The sequence below is a fragment of the Apium graveolens genome, chromosome 9, assembly GCF_009905375.1.
Source record: "Apium graveolens cultivar Ventura chromosome 9, ASM990537v1, whole genome shotgun sequence".
Classification (NCBI taxonomy): Eukaryota; Viridiplantae; Streptophyta; class Magnoliopsida; order Apiales; family Apiaceae; genus Apium; species Apium graveolens.
The window spans coordinates 56,199,302-56,220,082 of NC_133655.1; the positions used below are offsets into that span (position 1 = coordinate 56,199,302).

At 36.2% G+C, this 20,781-nt stretch overlaps 1 non-coding gene across 1 annotated transcript; it reads left to right on the forward strand.

Annotated features, from left to right (window-relative positions):
• The first annotated feature begins 8,532 nt into the window (after nt 1-8,532).
• LOC141687818 (small nucleolar RNA R71) lies at nt 8,533-8,639 on the forward strand. The gene has a single exon (XR_012561299.1). It is a non-coding gene; the product is annotated as a small nucleolar RNA R71 (small nucleolar RNA).
• Nucleotides 8,640-20,781: the final 12,142 nt, after the last annotated feature.

Sequence of the window (20,781 nt, forward strand, 5' to 3'; positions counted from 1 at the left end):
TGAGTTCCTATATGTCTACAGAAATTGACAACACAACGATTTAAGCATAAATTATTCCTTTTGATTACATAGGGCAAATAAAACTGTTAGAGTTACCCACTAATCATGCACAACGTACATGAACCTATGCTAGCATGGCAAGTTCTATACCTCAAGATCCACCGCCGCTTCACAAGAGATTAACACCCTGTCTTATATGTTCGCGACGCACATAAGACGAATACGCACAACCAATACTAGATATCATGCAATCATCACACACTAAAGTATTAAACAATTAACTAAAGAATTCCATAATAAATCCGTTGCAACCCCATGATCACGATTAGCCCATAATAGAACTTATCGCCATCATGGGTTCATATGAAATCATGATAAACAAACACAAGAAAATAATAACTAAACTAATTATATTAAAACAGAGTATGTCACAAGAGTAAATAAGTCAAAGCAAGAAAACTAGCATCCAACGTTACAACGAAACAAGAATCACAAGAAAATATGCTTCCTCTTCGTTGCGGTGTGCTAAATCGGTCTTCTTCCTTATCTCCTTCGCTTCTTGCGTAAAACACAATCTAAAACATAATCCCCTTAATACTCTCTGTGAAAACGTCTCAAATCTACCTATATAATAGTCCCATAAAACTCAGATTACATAGAAGTTGGAAGCCAAACAGAAGTAGAAGTCTAAAATAATTTATCTTTTTCCCCGACCCTGCGCGGCCGCTCAGCATAGCTGCGCGGGCGCGCAAGTTGCTGCGCGGCCGCTCAGCATTGCTGCGCGGGCGCGCAGGCCTCTACTGGAAAAAATCCAGGTTTGCTCCGTTTCTTCGCCGAAATCTGCCCATTCCTTTCCTCTCGCAATGGTGAACACATGCCAAGGCTTATTCTTGATGATTCCTCCGCCGAAATGCAACTAATACCCTGAAATGCATAAACACTAGAAAAACGCATCAAATACATACTTGATTTCAAGACACCAATTTAAGCCATTTTAAGACGTTCTAAGTGGTATAAAATGCCACTTATCACACCCCCAAACTTAAATCGATGCTTGTCCTCAAGCGTCACAGACTCAAAAACAAATAAAAATATGCATGAATGCAATCTATATGAAAATGCAACGAGCCCCCTTACTACAATTAACCAACCAAATTGTCACATCTCAACGAATGCAGTTAGACAACTAAAGATCAATAAACTCATGCAAACGGACATACAGCCAGAAACGTGGTGTGTGCAAATGCTTAACAGATATGCTTCGGAACTAGACCAATTACTATGACTAGACTATCCTCAAGGCAATCCTACGATTATACAAAGAATAAAAATTCTAGGCACAAAGTAATATACAACACTACAAGAACTCTGGAGCTTACTACGGAATCGTGCTTTTTATTTACAACTCAAATGCTTATTTGACCGTGCAATGAGTGAGGTCCACAAAAGACTTATACAATGGTATCCATGTAACGAGCGTTAGGTTAGCGGATCCCAGACTCTAAAAGCCTTAGGTCACTAGGCACAAAGTCCCCTAAGAACTTAATAACTCGAATACCAAAGAGCCCACTCTTGATCAATTATGCAAATTTTTTTTTTTTTCAATAACTTCTGAGCAAGTGCGTTTCGCTCCATCTTGCTCAACCCTAGACTACTCGCAACGTATGCGAGCCGGCTACTAGCCATTTGACGCCTAGCCACAACTAGCAACAATTTCCATTTTTTTTTTCTCCAAATTTTTTTCTTTTTTCATGTCTTTATCACTAAGAACCTATAATCGAATTATAAGCATAATAAGTAGATTGACCTTGAAAACAACCAAATCATAACACAATCTAGCCCTTTCGCATTCTCTAAGACTTAGTGGACTTACAATTGTTTCTAGCATGCATATCAACCTACACAACTTAATATCACTTTAATGCTATCACTACACTCACATCAATATCACAATTCATTCGATAACTTATTGCAAAAGGGATCATGGTAAATGCATGAGCTACATGACATTCATAAAAAAAAACTAAATGGCATAAATTATGCAACTATATGAACTAAACTATCATGAATATGCAACTAAATGACACACACACAATATTCCTTAACTACCACCCCCAAACTAAAAATCTTCACTGTCCTCAGTGAAAGTAGTAGAAAGGAACACAGGGTATACCTACTCGGAGTCATCATCATCATCACCCTCAGTGGGTGGAGTATCAGGCGGTGGGTATGCAGAGTCCTCACCAAAAACTGGCCACTGGATATCAGCTCCAAGGCCTCGAAAAGCAGTCCCTAATGCAAGGGTGAGCTCCTGAGCAAACCTGCTCTGCGTCTCATACATGGCATCCATCCGCCGTGAAAGCCTCCTATACTGGGCATCAACCATCCCAGCACCCTCCTGAGCTCTCGAAGAACCAGCCTCACCACGCCCTGGCCTAGCCATAGTAGCACCTCATGCTGGACGCCCTCCTGGAAGATGATAACCCAGCCCATGCTCCTCAAGCTCACCACCGGTCCACTCCTGCATCCCATTCAGAGTGCCAGAATCAATCGGAGCTGCTGGCAACTACAACTGCTCATGAGCCGGCCAGTTCACTCCCACTGCTCGGCATAGCTTCGTAACCGTGGATGCATAAGGGATGTTCATATGCTTTGCTCCCCTCAAAAACTTCAGAATTCCTTGGTAGATAAACTCACCAAGGTCCACATAGTATTCATCATGCAGAATTCCCCACAACAACTGTGCTCTCTCAACTGTGACCTCGTGTGCATGTGAAGAAGGCAAAATATTAGCACATATAAATGCATTCCATGCACGGGCATACCTGTTCATGGCGATTGCCGGAAAGTGACGATACTCATTATTGCCTGGACTGCGGGTCCAAACTGTGCCCAGTCGACAGAGAGTTGCACAAATCAAATCCAAGTCAAAATCCTCAGCAGTCTTTTCATTCCAGTTCTCCTCCTCGGGCTTCCTCTCTCGCTGTCCAATCACACGGCGAATCGCCGCAGGATGATAATCAACCGTCAGCCCACGGACTACAGAAAACCCATTCTTTTCAGCCTTCGCGTTTGCGTAGAACTCGCGAATAATGCTCATCGGTACTGCTTCGGGTGACTCACAAAAAGCTATCCACCCCTTCTCTGCAATCATGGGCAACAACTCACCATCCCTCCCTGATGGTAAAAACCCCCTTTCCTTCAGAATCGGCTTCCCCAACAGCCTAGTGTACTCCTCCTCCGCAGCTCTGTCAGTTAACCGAGGCCTTGCAGCAGTACCCCTCGATGAATCAGCAGTAGGAACTGTGCTGCTGCTGTCAATAGTGCGTGCTCTCTTGGGTGCCATTGATTCGTGAATAAAAGTGTGTAAGAACTGATTTTTGATGTTTGTGAGAGGGTTTATGTGTAGGAAGTTTTGTGGGAGATATGTAGGATAGGTGTATGTATATATAGGGTGTGGATTAGATTAGGGTTTGGGAATTAAGGGATAAAATGATGGGGTAGTGGGAACAATTCGTGGGTTTATGGGCTAAAACTGTTTTTGTGTTTTTGTTTATTTGTTTTTTTTTCTGAACTGTAAAAAATTTTCTGGAACTCGACCCCTGCGCGGCCGCTCAGCATAGCTGCGCGGGCGCGCAGAGGGTCTCTGGAAAAAAAAAATTTCAGCCCCTGTTTTCTGATTTTTTTGTGTTTTTGGATAGATTATTAACTTCTAAGGGTTCCTGTAACAACAATTCATGGGTTGCCTCCCACGCAGCGCTTCTTTTTCGTCATTAGCTTGACGTTCCGTACCTTTCTCAAGTAGTCAACAAAATGGCACTAACCACCTCTCGGTTTGCCATGTCCCCATAGTAGTGCTTCAACCGCTGACCGTTAACCTTGAATGCTTGGTTCGAATCATTCTCAAAAATTTCCACCGCTCCATGTGGAAACACAGTTTTGACAATAAAAGGTCCAGACCACCTTGATTTCAACTTCCCAGGAAAAAGTCGGAGCCGAGAGTTGAATAAAAGAACTTGTTGCCCTGGCACAAATAACTTAGGATGTAGCTTCCTATCGTGCCACCTCTTCACCTTTTCCTTATACATTTTGTTATTCTCGTACGCTTGAAGTCGAAATTCATCAAGTTCATTAAGCTGAAGCATTCTTTTCTTACCAGCTGCATCTAAATCCAGGTTCAATTTCTTCAATGCCCAGTAGGCCTTATGCTCAAGCTCCGCCGGTAGATGACATCCCTTACCGTACACCAACTGAAACGGTGACATCCCAAGTGGAGTTTTGTATGCTGTTCTGTAAGCCCAAATAGCTTCATCGAGCTTTAAAGACCAATCCTTCCTTGACGGAAAAACAACCTTCTCTAGAATGCGCTTTATCTCTCTGTTAGACACTTCCGCTTGACCATTTATTTGCGGATGATAGGCAGTAGCTACTCGATGATTCACATTATAACGCTGCATCATAGAAGTGAACTTACGGTTGCAAAAATGCGATCCTTCATCACTTATGATTACCCGAGGTGTTCCAAACCTTGTGAAAATTTGCTTATAAAGAAAATTTAGTACTGCCTTTGCATCATTTGTCGGTAAAGCTTTAACTTCGACCCATTTTGAGACATAATCGACTGCCAGCAAGATGTACTGATTATTGCAAGACGAGATAAAAGGCCCCATGAAATCGATTCCCCATACATCAAAGACCTCGACTTCAAGCATCACATTTAATGGCATCTCATCCTTCCTTGACAAATTTCCCACTCTTTGGCAACGATCACACCTTAAAACAAACTGATGAGCATCCTTGAACAAAGTAGTCCAGAAAAAACCTGCTTGCAGAATACGAGCTGCCGTCTTCTCACCTCCATAGTGTCCACCATAAACCGTGGAATGGCAGTCTCGTAATATCCCCTCCATCTCACAGAACGGGATACATCTCCTGATGATCTGGTCAGCTCCCTGTCTAAACAAATATGGTTCATCCCACATATACCACTTCACCTCATGCAGAAACTTCTTCTTTTGGGCGGATGTTAAATTAGGAGGCATTATGTTGCTGACGAGATAGTTTACAATATCTGCAAACCATGGTTCTTCCTCCTGAATTGCAAACAACTGCTCATCCGGAAAAGATTCATTGATTAACGTCCTATCTTGTGAAGTAGAATCAGGATTCTCCAACCTAGAGAGATGGTCAGCTACTTGATTCTCAGTACATTTTCTATCTTTGATCTCTAACTCAAATTCCTGAAGTAAAAGCACCCAACAAATGAGTCTCGGCTTCGAATCCTTCTTGGAAACTAGATAGCGAATAGCTGCATGATCAGTGAATACTGTTACTTTCGTACCAAGTAGATACGATCGAAATTTCTCAAAACCAAAGACTATAGCCAAAAGCTCCTTCTCAGTAGTGGTGTAGTTCAATTGGGCACCATTTAAAGTCTTACTCGCATAGTAGACCACATGGAAGAGATTTTTCTTGCGCTGTCCCAGAACTGCACCTACCGCATAATCACTCGCATCACACATCATCTCAAACGGTTCTGTCCAATCTGGTGCTGTAATAACTGGTGCAGTGATCAAACTCTTCTTGAGAGTCTCGAATACTGCCAAACATTCATCATCAAATTTGAACGGCACATCTTTCTCAAGCAAATTGCACAACGGCTTAGATATCTTTGAAAAGTCCTTGATGAATCGCCGATAAAAACCCGCATGACCAAGAAAACTACGGATTCCTTTCACAGAATTAGGTGGGGGAAGATTTTCAATGACTCCCACCTTGGCCTTGTCCACCTCCAGACCCTTGCTAGAGACCTTATGCCCAAGGATAATGCCTTCACGCACCATAAAATGACATTTCTCCCAATTAAGCACCAAATTAGTTTCCACGCATCTTTTGAGTACGGCGCGCAGATTATTCAAACATTCATCATATGAGTGTCCAAAGACGGAGAAGTCATCCATGAACACTTCGACGTTATTTCCAATCATGTCAGAGAATATAGCCATCATACATCTCTGAAAGGTGGCCGGGGCGCCACATAAACCAAACGAAACTCTGCGAAAAGCAAATGTGCCAAATGGACAAGTGAAGGTAGTCTTTTCCTGATCCTCTGGTACAATACAAATCTGATTATACCCGGAATAACCATCCAGAAGACAAAAATACTCATGACCCGCCAATCTGTCAAGCATCTGATCAATAAATGGAAGGGGGAAGTGATCCTTCCTTGTGGCTTTATTCAATTTTCTATAATCCATGCATACTCTCCATCCTGTAACTGTTCGAGTAGGGATGAGCTCATTCTTTTCATTTGCGACCACAGTGATACCTCCCTTCTTAGGTACACATTGTACGGGGCTCACCCACGAGCTGTCAGAAATAGGATAAATGATGCCTGCATCTAGCCATTTCAGAATTTCTTTCTTCACCACCTCCTTCATGATGGGATTCAGTCTTCGCTGCTGTTCCACAGTTGGCTTACTACCTTCCTCTAGCAGAATTTTATGCATACAATATGAAGGACTTATCCCCTTAATGTCTGCTATGGTCCATCCAATAGCCGATTTGAATTCTCTCAAAATCCTTAAGAGCTTGTCTTCCTCACTACCTGAAAGGTCAGATGAAATAATAACAGGTAACATAGATGAATCACCTAAAAAAGCATACCTCAAGTGTTCAGGTAATGGCTTGAGCTCCAAGGTAGGTGCTTCCTCTATTGATGGTTTGAGCTTCCCTTCAGTGTTCTTAAGGTCAGAAGTACCAAGAGATTCAAATGGTATGTCCAGCTTTCGCTTCCAGGGAGAAGCGTTCAGATATTGTAATTGCTCGTTGCTATCTTCATCATCACTGTCAAAATCCCCCACTAAGGCCTTTTCCAATGCATCAGACATTAGCATGTGATCGAGTTCTGAAGTAACCGCAGAATCAATCACATCCACTTTTAAGCACTCCTCATCTTCTGTAGGGAATTTCATTGCCTTGAATACGTTGAAGGTCACATCCTGATCTTGGACCCGCATAGTAAGTTCCCCTTTTTGCACATCTATCAACGTACGGCCAGTAGCCAAGAAAGGCCTCCCCAAGATTATGGGAATCTTCTTATCTTCCTCAAAATCCAGAATAACAAAATCTGCTGGAAAGAAGAGCTTATCCACTTTGACGAGCACATCCTCAACTATGCCTCTTGGGTAAGTAATGGAACGGTCAGCCAATTGTAGTGACATGTACGTGGGTTTTGGATTAGGCAGATCCAGTTTTTTAAAGATCGACAACGGCATCAGATTAATGCTTGCTCCCAAATCACAAAGGCACTTGTCAAACGTCAGATTGCCAATTGTGCAAGGAATGGTGAAGCTCCCTGGATCTTTCAGTTTTGGTGGTAACTTTTGTTGCAGAACAGCGCTGCATTCTTCCGTGAGAGCAACGGTTTCAAGGTCATCCAGTTTCACCTTCCTTGAAAGAATAGTCTTCATAAACTTCGCATAACTAGGCATTTGTTCCAGAGCCTCAGCGAAAGGTATATTGATGTGAAGTTTCTTGAACACCTCCAGAAACTTCCCGAACTGTCTATCCAGCTTTTGTTGCTGCAATCTCTTAGGAAAAGGTGGTGGAGGATAGAGCTGTTTCTCCCCTGTATTAGCCTCAGGCAGAGTGTGTTCAACAGTAGTCTTCCTTGGTTCCGCCGCTTTCTCCTTTTGCTTAGATTCTTCACCTCTAATTTCAGCTTCTACTTCTTTTGCCTTTTCAGCATCAGCTACTTTTCCAGACCTTAAGGTAATAGCCTTGACTTGCTCTTTAGCTTCCTTCCTGCCTGGTACTTCCGTGTCACTGGGAAGAGTGCCAGGTTGACGATTGAGCACTGCATTGGCTAATTGACCAATTTGATTTTCCAAGGTCTTGATAGAAACCGCCTGACTCTTGCACAACAGCTTAAGTTCCTCAAAATTAGCACTAGTAGGTGCAGCTGCACTTCCCTGTTGAGGATATGATTGCCTTGTAGCATACTGCTATGGTTGCTGGAATCCAGGTGGGTTAAACTGTTTACTCACTCCTTGCTGATATGGTGGCTGAATAGCATTCTGATTATTCCCCCAGCTGAAATTTGGATGATTTCTGTTGTTAGGATGATAGGTCGCTGGCACAGGCTGCTATTGTCGCTGATAATTATTCACATACTGAACAGATTCGTTTACAAGAGAACACTGATCCGTAGCATGAGAACCTGCACAAAGCTCACAAACCATAGCTATTTGATTAACTCCATACGTAGCCAAAGAATCAACCTTTATTGATAGCGCTTGGAGCTGGGCTGCAATAGCGGTGGCTGCATCAACTTCCAGAATACCTGCTACCTTGCCTGACGTCATCCTCTGAGTTGGGTTTTGATGCTCATTTGCAGCCATCGTCTCGATAAGATTATACGCCTCAGTATAGCTTTTAGCCCATAAGGCGCCTCCAGCTGCTGCATCGAGCATGGGCCGAGATTGGGCCCCCAAACCATTATAGAAACCAGTGATCACCATCCAATCCGGCATTCCATGATGTGGACATTTTCTCAACATTTCCTTGTAGCGTTCCCAAGCCTCGCACATAGATTCTGTAGGTTGCTGCGCAAACTGAGTAAGAGCACTCCTCATAGCAGCAGTCTTTGCCATTGGATAAAACTTCACCAGAAACTTTTGCGCAAGATCTTGCCACGTAGTGATGGACCCAGCTGGTTCAGAATGTAACCAGTCTTTAGCCTTATCCCTCAGTGAGAATGGGAAAAGCCTCAACTTGATAGCCTCATCAGTCACGCCATTATACTTAAAAGTGCTGCAGATCTCGACAAAATTCCTTATGTGCATGTTGGGGTCTTCAGTTGCCGCTCCTCCAAAAGAAACAGAATTCTGCACCATCTGAATAGTGCCCGACTTGATTTCAAAGGTGTTAGCTTGAATAGCCGGATGAAGGATGCTTGACTGAATGTCATCAATTTTAGGGCGAGAAAAATCCATAAGAGCTGGATCAGCTTGAACAATACGTTCTCCCATGTTTACTGGTTCTTTCTGCTCAGTTCCTGAATCCGAATCCTCAAAATCTAACTTCTCCGGAATATCAAGAACTTCGTCTGTCTCCTCAGCTGTATCTAAAGTCCTCTTGCGAGCACGAGAACGAGTTTGCATAAACGCTTGCTAAAGTACCTGAAACACAACCGAAAAGAGTAAGTAACTACTACGTCCTAATCACTGAGTCCTAATGACCAATGATGGTAAGTACATAAACTAAACAAATACGCCGAGTCCCCGGCAGCGGCGCCAAAAACTTGTTAGGGCGAAAACACGCGCTAATATTCACGCAAGTATACGCGTTCGCAAGTAATATAGAATACTTTCTAGTTCGTTCCCTCAGAGACTCAGACTAAATTATTGTCTAATTAAACTCACTCACCAATGTATGATTACTTCTCAATGTTAAGATAATAACACTTAAAATTATTGATTAAATATTAACTATAATTAACTACTTAATTAAGCACTTAACTAACACTTCAATTTATCAATAATAAAACACTCATGAGATCACAACTTCATTATTACTTCCTTCTATAGCCATTGTTATTACCTTTAGCATGTGACAGTGATGATATTAATCGAATAACACAAAACTGATAAAAGCGAACTTTCATTGTACTAATACCATTCTACCAAGCATCCACAATTAAGATAGAAGTTGAATAGTCATCAATTATGTTGAGTTCCTATATGTCTACAGAAATTGACAACACAACGATTTAAGCACAAGTTATTCCTTTTGATTACATAGGGCAAATAAAACTGTTAGAGTTACCCACTAATCATGCACAACGTACATGAACCTATGCTAGCATGGCAAGTTCTAAACCTCAAGATCCACTGTCGCTTCACAAGAGATTAACACCCTATCTTATATGTTCGCGACGCACATAAGACGAATACGCACAACCAATACTAGATATCATGCAATCATCACACACTAAAGTATTAAACAATTAACTAAAGAATTCCATAATAAATCCGTTGCAACCCCATGATCACGATTAGCCCATAATAGAACTTATCGCCATCATGGGTTCATATGCAATCATGATAAACAAACACAAGAAAATAATAACTAAACTAATTATATTAAAACAGAGTACGTCACAAGAGTAAATAAGTCAAAGCAAGAAAACTAGCATCCAACGTTACAACGAAACAAGAATCATAAGAAAATATGCTTCCTCTTCGTTGCGGTGTGCTAAATCGGTCTTCTTCCTTATCTCCTTCGCTTCTTGCGTAAAACACAATCTAAAACATAATCCCCTTAATACTCTCTGTGAAAACGTCTCAAATCTACCTATATAATAGTCCCATAAAACTCAGATTACATAGAAGTTGGAAGCCAAACAGAAGTAGAAATCTAAAATAATTTATCTTTTTCCCCGACCCTGCGCGGCCGCTCAGCATAGCTGCGCGGGCGCGCAGGTTGCTGCGCGGCCGCTCAGCATTGCTGCGCGGGCGCGCAGGCCTCTACTGGAAAAAATCCAGGTTTGCTCCGTTTCTTCGCCGAAATCTGCCCATTCCTTTCCTCTCGCAATGGTGAACACATGCCAAGGCTTATTCTTGATGATTCCTCCCCCGAAATGCAACTAATACCCTGAAATGCATAAACACTAGAAAAACGCATCAAATACACAAAATACTTGATTTCAAGACACCAATTTAAGTCATTTTAAGACGTTCTAAGTGGTATAAAATGCCACTTATCATAAATACGTATAATTTTATAAAAATAAAAACGTAAATTTTGTGTGCTTTGACATCCTGGTGGGGTCCCGACCCGCTAATTTTAAAAAAAAACACAAACGATATCTAAATTAACAGAAAACCCCGAAAACTCATAAAATAAAATCAATTACACATAAAACGAGATAAAAGGAATAATGCAAATAAACACACGTCCAAATTACGGATCGATTCATATAAATGCATCTTAAACACGTAACAAGTATCTCATTGGATCATATCGGATCTGAAAATAGATTACTTAGCCGCTAAGTAACTATAAAAACGATACAATTTAATATCAGATTTGGATAATTATCAAAACCGGCTTCTTATAAAACACTTTATACGAAAATAATGTAAAAATATCTCGTCTCTCGAGAATACGGGTTTTATTGATCTACCGAAATGATTAACGTATCGAAAATTTTGCACCGGGACGTGCACAGGTCAAACTGTAATCCGGATCGAAAAAGTTAAAACACGGAAAATGTCCGAAATTACTAGATTAGGTTAGGAAGGAGTTTTTGGAAAAGTTTCGGGTTGTAAAAACGCAAAAACGGTTAAGGTTGAACGATTCTCGGCTTTACAAAATAGTTTTATAATTATTCAGAAAATAATTAATAAATCCATAAATCATTATAAAATCATATAACATTCCCAAAATTACCAGAAAAGTATCACAATTATCTATATTTTATTCTGGACATATAAAAATTAAAATACTCAAAATTTATCACATATAAGCATCCAAACATTAATTTCAATTATCATATAATTTACCAAAATTCACATAAAAGTCACTAAACAACTTCAAATAATACTAATAATAATAACATCTGAAAATATGGGATATTACAAAGATTCTGAAAATAGTTGATGTTAATGTTCCATAAGAATTTGGAAGACAAACAAAGAACAAAAACTTTATGGTGGAGATTTTTCAGTCACTATCTTTGAAATAAATATTATTCAATATTTGAGTAATTTGTTGTTTCGTACAAACTACTTGAATTAATCCAAACTAACCCAATTAGTAGGAACTATTTTTAATGTAAGTAAAATTAATTTCTATGTTCTTCGAGTACCGAGGACAAAACAAAAAATCATGTTGTTTTCTAGTTTTTAATATGCAAACTGCATCAAATATGTGACCTCCAGGATAAGTAAATATATTGGTTCCATTATTCATTTGTCATGGTTTATTGGGTTTGAGATTTACTGTATTTTGAAGTTGATTCAGACTGGTGTAAATATTTTGAATTTTTTCATTTTAGAGTCAAAGGAGACCTCTGTTCCAAGTGAGGCCATGTTGGATGAGAAAACCTGCGAGAGAACCCAAATCCAGCCAAATTTGGTGCTTATGTCCTCTAATTATAGATAGACATTTAAAGGTATATTTTTAAACGCATATCAGTGTATTAAGTATGATTTGGGTTCTTCATATATAAAATAATTTTGTGCTTTAAATTTATTTTGTTTTTGAGTATTACACTTCAATTCGTACTCGCTTTATTTCTATTACGTCGTTATAACATTATTATTTGTTTTAAAATGACTTTAGAGCATATATGTACTCATTTACAAGGGACTGTGATAATGAAAAATTGATACAAAGTTTATATATATATGCATACATTATATTTTAAAATGTCTTCTGGCCAAGTATGCAACACATTTGCTTAGTGACTAATGCTTTAATGTTAGTGGTGAATTAAAAATTTTCTTTGTTGTACTCACAAATGCAGATCCGTTGAGTAAACTTAATCCAAATATAACAGAAGCGTGGAGCAGAGAACATCAAACATCAAAGTAGTTCTAACTTTGTGATTTTATTTTCATATAATCAGAACTCCACTCCAATATAGGATCCTTACCTATAAGATAGACGAAGTGATGTTACTATGTATTCATTGCAAGGTACAAATCCAAACTCTATTGCTCCATTTTTATTTTGGTTTTAGATATATTTTTCATCATATTACTTAGTTTTTTACAGGTTGAGAACTCATTTATTAATTATCGACCAAGTAATAATCTCAAAGAGCAATATATATAGTGCAGTTCTACAAATTATAATTGTTTTATTAGGAAAATAGATTATGCTGCAGGTGTTTGTTGAAAGCCTTAAATCCATCATCAGGAAGCTTCAATGTGATATCTTTCTAATCTGATACAAGTAACTTTCCTTCCTCTTAAATATATGTCTTATCCGTATATTTAGTAAATTAAGTACCTTTTTTAATTATAAATTATGATACCTTAAAAATTATGATTATTCAGCAAAGCATTAAGCATGCCATCAATGATGATTCTTAGCTATAATCTATTCTCTGGAAAGTGTCCTCCATGTAGCCTTTATTGGAGAAGATGAGAAAATGGGATGTGCCTGAATAAAAATAGTAGACATGTACTATATGTTTATTTTATTGCGGTAACTTTTGGTGCATGCCTGATAAATTTTTTAAAGAACATAGAAGTTGAACAACCTCCTAACTAATTTTCCATGTGTTTGTTAATTTGATCTCCTAACTGCATCAGTCTTTAACAAGGCTCCTGTTGCTCGTGATCTTATGATAACAGAGCTGCAGAGTCAGTATATTAGGTAGTTATAATCTGCAGCCAGGCCAGTTTTTATCAAGATTCAGCGACATTCAGTGGCAAAGAATTTTACCAAGAAGTTCGTGGTATTGGAGCTTTTACCTATACCGAGAAAAATCAGTTTTTTCCACAGGCATGCAATTCTTATATTAGTATGATCACACGCAAGCCACTGCCTTATCATCAACATATTTTGCAGTATAGTTGACAAATTGAACAGGACCGAACAACATTCCTCTCTTATCACGTTCATTTGCCTTAGTCCTCTGGAATAAGTCATATGATAAAAGAGTACATTGACTAAGAAGATGCAAATTTTATTTAGACATATGGTGATGTACAGGCCAGCTTTAAGCATAAAAAGTTGTTGGACAAGATGAGCAGCTTGGGAAGGTATGTACAATTACTAATTAGCATCCAGTATTTCTTTGTACTATTTTTTAATTGTATTTTTATTTACTGTTTGATGTCTAAATTTTCATGTTTAGAGAATGTCAAAAATGTCACAGAGCAAAAAATTACAGAATATCTGTCCAAGTTAACAATTATGATGACACAATCTTTGTTAATTTATTATATAACCTCTGGAAAATGAATTGTGTTAACTCAATCGTTGAATCTGAAACTAATTGATGTTAGTTTTCCAAAAATTGAGGACAAACAGGAATAAAGAACTATATAGTGGAGATTTTCAGTGAGTCCCTTTTAAATAAATATTATTCAATATATGAGGGATTTGCTAATTATTATTTAACTACTTTAATCAAGATTACTCATTGTATTTTAGAGTTTGTGCCGGATAATTGATTTACTCTTTTTTACACTCTACTGTTAAATTATTGTATCTTTTTTTTACTTTTTGTGCAATTTAAAATTTGAACATTTGCCATTTTAACTTCTAGTCAAGTCGTTTTTCTGATTTTGCTTCCAGGCACCACATTTCTCATATGAACATTTGTAAGTTCTGGATTCGTATTTATATGGAAGTTTAATTTATTTTTTCCACATATTTTTGGAATGCATCATGTCTGATTATTTCTGATAGAACTAATACTTATCATTTTCTTAATGCATGGTATCTCATTTTAAATCCGTCTGGAAGTATAACATTTTGATTGAACGTTATAAATTTAAAATTCTGATGTTGATCACACCTACTTGGCAGAATCAAACATTATAATAGGTATGAATTCTACCTGATTCATAATATACCATTTGATAGTTAAGAAAGTGTAGTTTCTTACAAAATTTATGGTTCAGTAATTGAACCTTTCTACAAAGAGATATAACACTTTTAATGAATTTTACACGAAAAAATCTGATTCTAATAACTCCTACTTGACATAATTAACTGTTATAATTGGCTGGGTTTTAGGTACATTTTAATACACTATTTGAAAGCTAAAGAGGTGTAGTTTATTACAAATTTTACGGTTCATTAGTTGAACATTTCTACAAGGAGATATTACTTTTTTAGTGAATGGTTACACGAAAAATTCTGATGTTCATAACTCATTCTTTACATAATTAACTGTTATATTTGATAAATTTATATCCGATAATTAATATACTCCCTCCGTCCCTAACTTTTCCCGTTTGTGTTGGACACGTTTGTCAATGCACACTTTTGATTGTTAATATTTTTAATTTCGTATTAGTATTAAATATAAAATTTTCATTGTATTAAATTACTCATAAATACGAATCCAACAAGATCACTCATGACTATATTTGGTTTTATAGATTAGACGTAAATTAGTAGTCTATCGCTTACCATGAATAGTGTAAAAAGTCAAAATGGGAAACATTTTTTGGGATGGAGGGAGTACCATTTAATAACTAAGTTTCGTTTCTTAAAAAATTTACAGTTAGGGATTTGGACCTTTATACAAGGAGATGTAACATTTTTAGTTTATGGTTACATGAAAAATTAAGATGACAATAACTCCTACTTGTCATAATTAACTGTAATAATTGGTAAGGGGTTCTAGCTATACTTTTATACACCATTTGAAAGCTATAGGGTTTAGTTTCTTACAAATTTTCGGTTCATGAATTGAAGCTTTCTACCGAGAGATATACCTTTTTTATTGAACTTTTTGCGCAGAAATTTTGATAATAAAATTGTGTTTTTTCACATTATAAGTTTGTATAACGTATATATTATAAAGATCCTGAAAGTGATAAAATTACTTTCTTTCCTTTTCACGTTATAAGAAATTCTGAAAGCTCTCTAATTTACTTTCTTTTTCACGTTATAAGATTATAATAACATTGGATGAGTTACATTTTGATAACCTCTAGAAATTTAATTGTGCTAACTCAGTCACTGGTAATAAGAAGATTCTGAAAATAAATGATGTTAATGTTCCAGAAGTTGGAGGACAAACAAAGAACAAAAACTATATAGTGGAGATTTTCAGTCAGTAACTTTGAAATAAATATTATTCCATATTTGAGTGGTTTGCTTTTGAGTACATAACTACTTGAATTAATCCAATCTAACCCAATTAGTAGGAAATGTGTTTAATGTAAGTAAAACTAGTTTCCAGGTTCTTCGAGTACCGAGGAGAAAGCAAAAGATCATGTTGTTTTTTAGTTTTTAATATACAAACTGCATCAATTATATGATCTCCAGGATAAGTAAATACATTGGTTCCATTATTTATTTTTCAGAGTTTATTGGGTTTGATATTTACTGTATTTGGGAGTTGATTCAGATTGGTATAGATATTTCTGTTCTCCAACTTGGTCAATAACAGGCTCCAAGGTATTAAATTCCTGAATTTAAAGTAATATAATAAGGTTGCGGTATCTCCCTTATGATTTATTTTAAACTGAAATTTTCATAGTGGATGTCATACTTACTATTGTATTAGCTAAAAATTAAACATTAATGTGATGTCAGGCAAATATAGAGTTCATTTTACTATTGTGTCTAGGTCATCAATGGCAAAACTGTATGGTACTTCTTTTAAATATTGCTTGCATAAGTTATTAAAGGGATTCACATAACAGTAGTAGTTAGAGTAGACTACTAAACCAGGGCAGAGAACACATGATACCGCCATTGAGAGAAATGGATCAGAATAACAAAGTGTTGTCATGTGCAAAGAAGAAGAAATAAGCATCAAATAATGTAGATCACAAGAAATTGTGAAAAACTCTTGGTACAAATAAGAAAGAAAATTTTGAATATGCTGAAACCAAGATCCTAACGATTCCCAAGATGATGAATATAGTAGTCTAGAAGTGGCATTACCTCAATATGCAAATCACAGAGTGAGGAAATTTCATATTTTTAGTTTCATTTAACTGTTATCGTGTCACTTGCTTTTTTGTTGATGTTAGAATTTTATATCATTGCCACCAAACTTACTAACCATGAAATTGAGAGAGCACTGCTTCTACTTCTAGATCACAAAATTTCAAGTGGATAATTTTGAACTGAAAAAGCTTTTGTGCTCTTTTTTGCAATATTAAACAACATGTTTAGAGTTGTTTACTCTTTTTGCAGAAAGATAACCAGACACCGGACCATAGAACCACACCCATGCTTAGAGTTGTTAACTCTGTATGGCTTAAAACACAGAAATGTTAGTCTACAACCAATACATACTAGCTATTTCTAACAGTTTTAACAATAAATTTATATTACTGTTAAGAGTTGACAGGGTTGATAAGGCTGAATTAATATGTCGGCAAAAGTCTCTTGATTATTGACACTGTTGGATTGTACTTACCTAAACTAAATCAATAATACTTTCTTATTTTAGTTTAATAATAGTTTAATTAACAGAATTAATACTCTTTTTGGAGAACACACATTAAAATTTGAAATTTGGAAAAAGGGTCAAGTAGGATAGAATAATCTTCATGGATAGAAATATGTAATTTCTTTAATCATTACTCATAAACTAAGGTAGATAGCAAACTTATTGCATAACTTTCCTTTTGTGTTGCTAATTAGCAATGGGTTAAGATGCTAAACGGGCTGGTAAATGGGATTTTATAAACCTGAATTATTAACATTATTATGCATAGTGCGTGCATCCGTGCATCATGCGCAGCCTCCAATGCAGCTACTGCACCAGCTTTAATTGTATCATATCTACTACTTGACTTATTAATAGTATTAATTTAATGTAGTAGTTAATTTGTAATATATCAAAGAAGTAATTAGTAGTCTCTGGTAAGAGCTGATGATCAGCAGGAGGAAGGCATGCATATGGAAGAGGTCCCATTACAGTGGGCTTTATACAAGCATAAGGTTTTGAACTTTGCAATATTTTTATTATGTTTAGATCTAATTATAAGTTTAAGTTGGTTTAGGTGGGAAATTAACTCTTATTCATCTTTTCTATTTTTATTTTATAATAAACTAGACAAAATTCAAAAGTACGGGTAGAAATATAGTTGTAATACTATGAAATATAATTATTTCATTTATTTAGTATGTTTCAATGAGAAAAATGTATGCCAAAAAATGAAGTGATTGTTAAATTCAAAACAATCCTTACAAAATAGAACATAGTTTATATTTAAGAAAATAGTTTATATTTAAGAGGAGATTACCAAATGGTGGTCTGCAGCAGAAGATGTTAGTGTAGGTGCCCTAGAGGCAATACATTATTCTTTTAAATCTTTATGCATGTTGATCATTCAATAAATATATTTATTATGACCTTAATTACTGCGATATTTTGTTAGCATAATAAATATCCTTAGAATCATGATATTTGTTTTATAGTTTAAGTACATGACTTGAACTTGAGATTATATAATATATCATATTCTTAAAGGTCCCTAGTCGAGTATTATTGTATAGACAATAATAATACATAGATAGACTAGTATATTTTCTGACAAGATAACCACATCTCATTGGTTATAAGTATGGGGATACTAAAGTCAATACATAGGTACATGTGAGAGTACATGGTACTGGACAGACTCACAGTGAGATTCTTCATGTTTAATAAAGTCATAAGAAAGACTCACAGTGATAATGGTGTAACGATCCTTTGACTTGAAATCAATTTATTTCTATACGAGGATTAATATACTTTGACTACATTAAAAGTTATTTTTAATCGGGTGATGATAAAAGTGGACATCAGGTATATCATGAGTCGTATGAGAAATATGAATGATAGATAAATGATTTAACCCTCCTATAATTAGGAGAGATATTATTGGCCTCTTGATTGAGTGAGATTATAAAAAGTATGGCCATGCTCAAATAATTATTTGTCTTGATAGTCTACTCATGGATCAAGTAAACCCGGATTAAATGTTGAAGAGGATGACTAAATACATGCCTCGAGTTTAATCAATAATATGGATGGTTAAAGGGATTATATTACACGAAAAACATTAATCACGAAAGGTTTTATCTAATCATGATTTAATTATTATTTAATTGGGTAACAATGATGTATTACTAGATACCGCTCATTGTTTATAATTTTATTAGAGAATAAAATTATTGCCAATTAAATAATAGCCTATAGGGTTGCACAAATAGAGCACTTAATGAAATAGTTAATTTAAATTATGGATTTAAATTTATTGATGATTATTTGAATTTTATTATAATTAAGTAAGACACTATTGAGATAATATAAATTCGAATTAAAGGGAAAGTTTTTGCCCATAATAATTATGTATGACTTAGTTATTAATTAAATAATAAAGATTTGTTTTTATTATTTAAACATATACCAACTAGGGTTGGGCTTTGCTGTTATGGGCCTTTTAATCAGCCATTATAAAGAGATAATGATAGGTTAAAGAGGCGAAGAAGTTTTGGAGAAAAACCCTAACAACAAAGAGAGGCATAGGAAATCCGGATCGTCAAGAAGGAGGCTAGTACATCCATTCCGTAGTCAAGTTCGTGAGACGTTCTTGGAGGTGCTCGTGTGGATACCATAGATGTGTTTTTCTGAGAGGTAGACATAAAGCGTGATAGCTAGGATCTCCGTTGAGTTCGTGAAAGTCAAGCTCTTAAAAGGTATGATTCGTTATCTCTATAATCTTCCCACAATTATACATGGATCCTGTTCTTGGGTTTCAAAATTTTTGTTTTATTTATGATTATCCGCTACGTTTTATATGCCTCAGAACCCAACAGAAGATGGAGTGAACATCGGCGGGTTTCAATGGGGAAGAAGAAAACAAGGGAGTATATTAGGGATAAGATAGAGAGCAGTCTCTTCCTATTGGTTTTCTTCTCAACACATACTATTATTTTTGTCTAAAGTTGGTTTTGGTTTGGATTCAAGAAAAGGGTTATCGACAACAATTGATAGATTTAGGCGCATGGCAGTTTGAGACTACATAAACAATTTTGTGTAACACTCTTGGAACAACTGGAGGATTTCAATTCTATGGATGGTTCCTACGAGTGGACGTGCGTGGTAGGCATACAAGTATCTGCTTTAAGGATGCAGATTGAATCTTTGGATCCCACCGTTGAAAGAGCGTGGCGGGTTATTATGAAAATCATTCATAAAAACAAGAAAGCATGGTCGACGCCCGACGTTTGTGGCACCAGCCTTTTCAGCAGAGGGATCAACAATTGCAGATGGATTAACATTTTGTTGAGGGCTGGAGTTGCATACAAGAAGACGGTTCTGAAAATTTTAGCGCGCATTTGAATCCGGTAAGTCCTATGTGAATAAAACCATGGGCTAAGGTTTGTTTCAACCTATATTTACTTTATACTATCAAAATTTTGTGTATTTGTAATTGCTACCATTTTAATATTTTTTGCACATACACGCACATAAGCTGAGGGTCTTTTGGGAAACAACCTCTTCATTCTTTGAATAAGGGGAAGGCTGCGTACATCTTACCCTCCCCAGACCCTGCGATATGCGGGATTTACTGGGTATGTTTGTTTTGGTTTAGTTTATATTTAATCTAGGAGAACAAATTATTTTATGTAGAACACACTTTTAGAGAAATTGCTTTTTCAGAACAAATTGCACAGTATAATTGAAAATTATATTTTATTATTTCTATATTTAGGATCAAATAATAATATATTATTTTTAATATAATTCATATTATAGTAATGTGGAATAATTGTTTACATTTGTTAAACTATAACTAATGAAAATAATAAAAGATGAATGTAAAAAAACCTGAGTTAATTCTATTTTTTCCTAGCAAAAATTTAAAATCACACGATAAGCTAAAAACGAAATTTGGACAATTCAACCCAAACAAAAATTAATATTTAACTAAATATAATATTTTTAACCACTTACTAGTAGTATTAATTAATATACTAAATTCACCCCATATTTTTAATTATTCACCTAATTAATATTAAATATACACTAACACATAGTATTTGATGACAACATTACTTGTATAATAATTTAGAGAA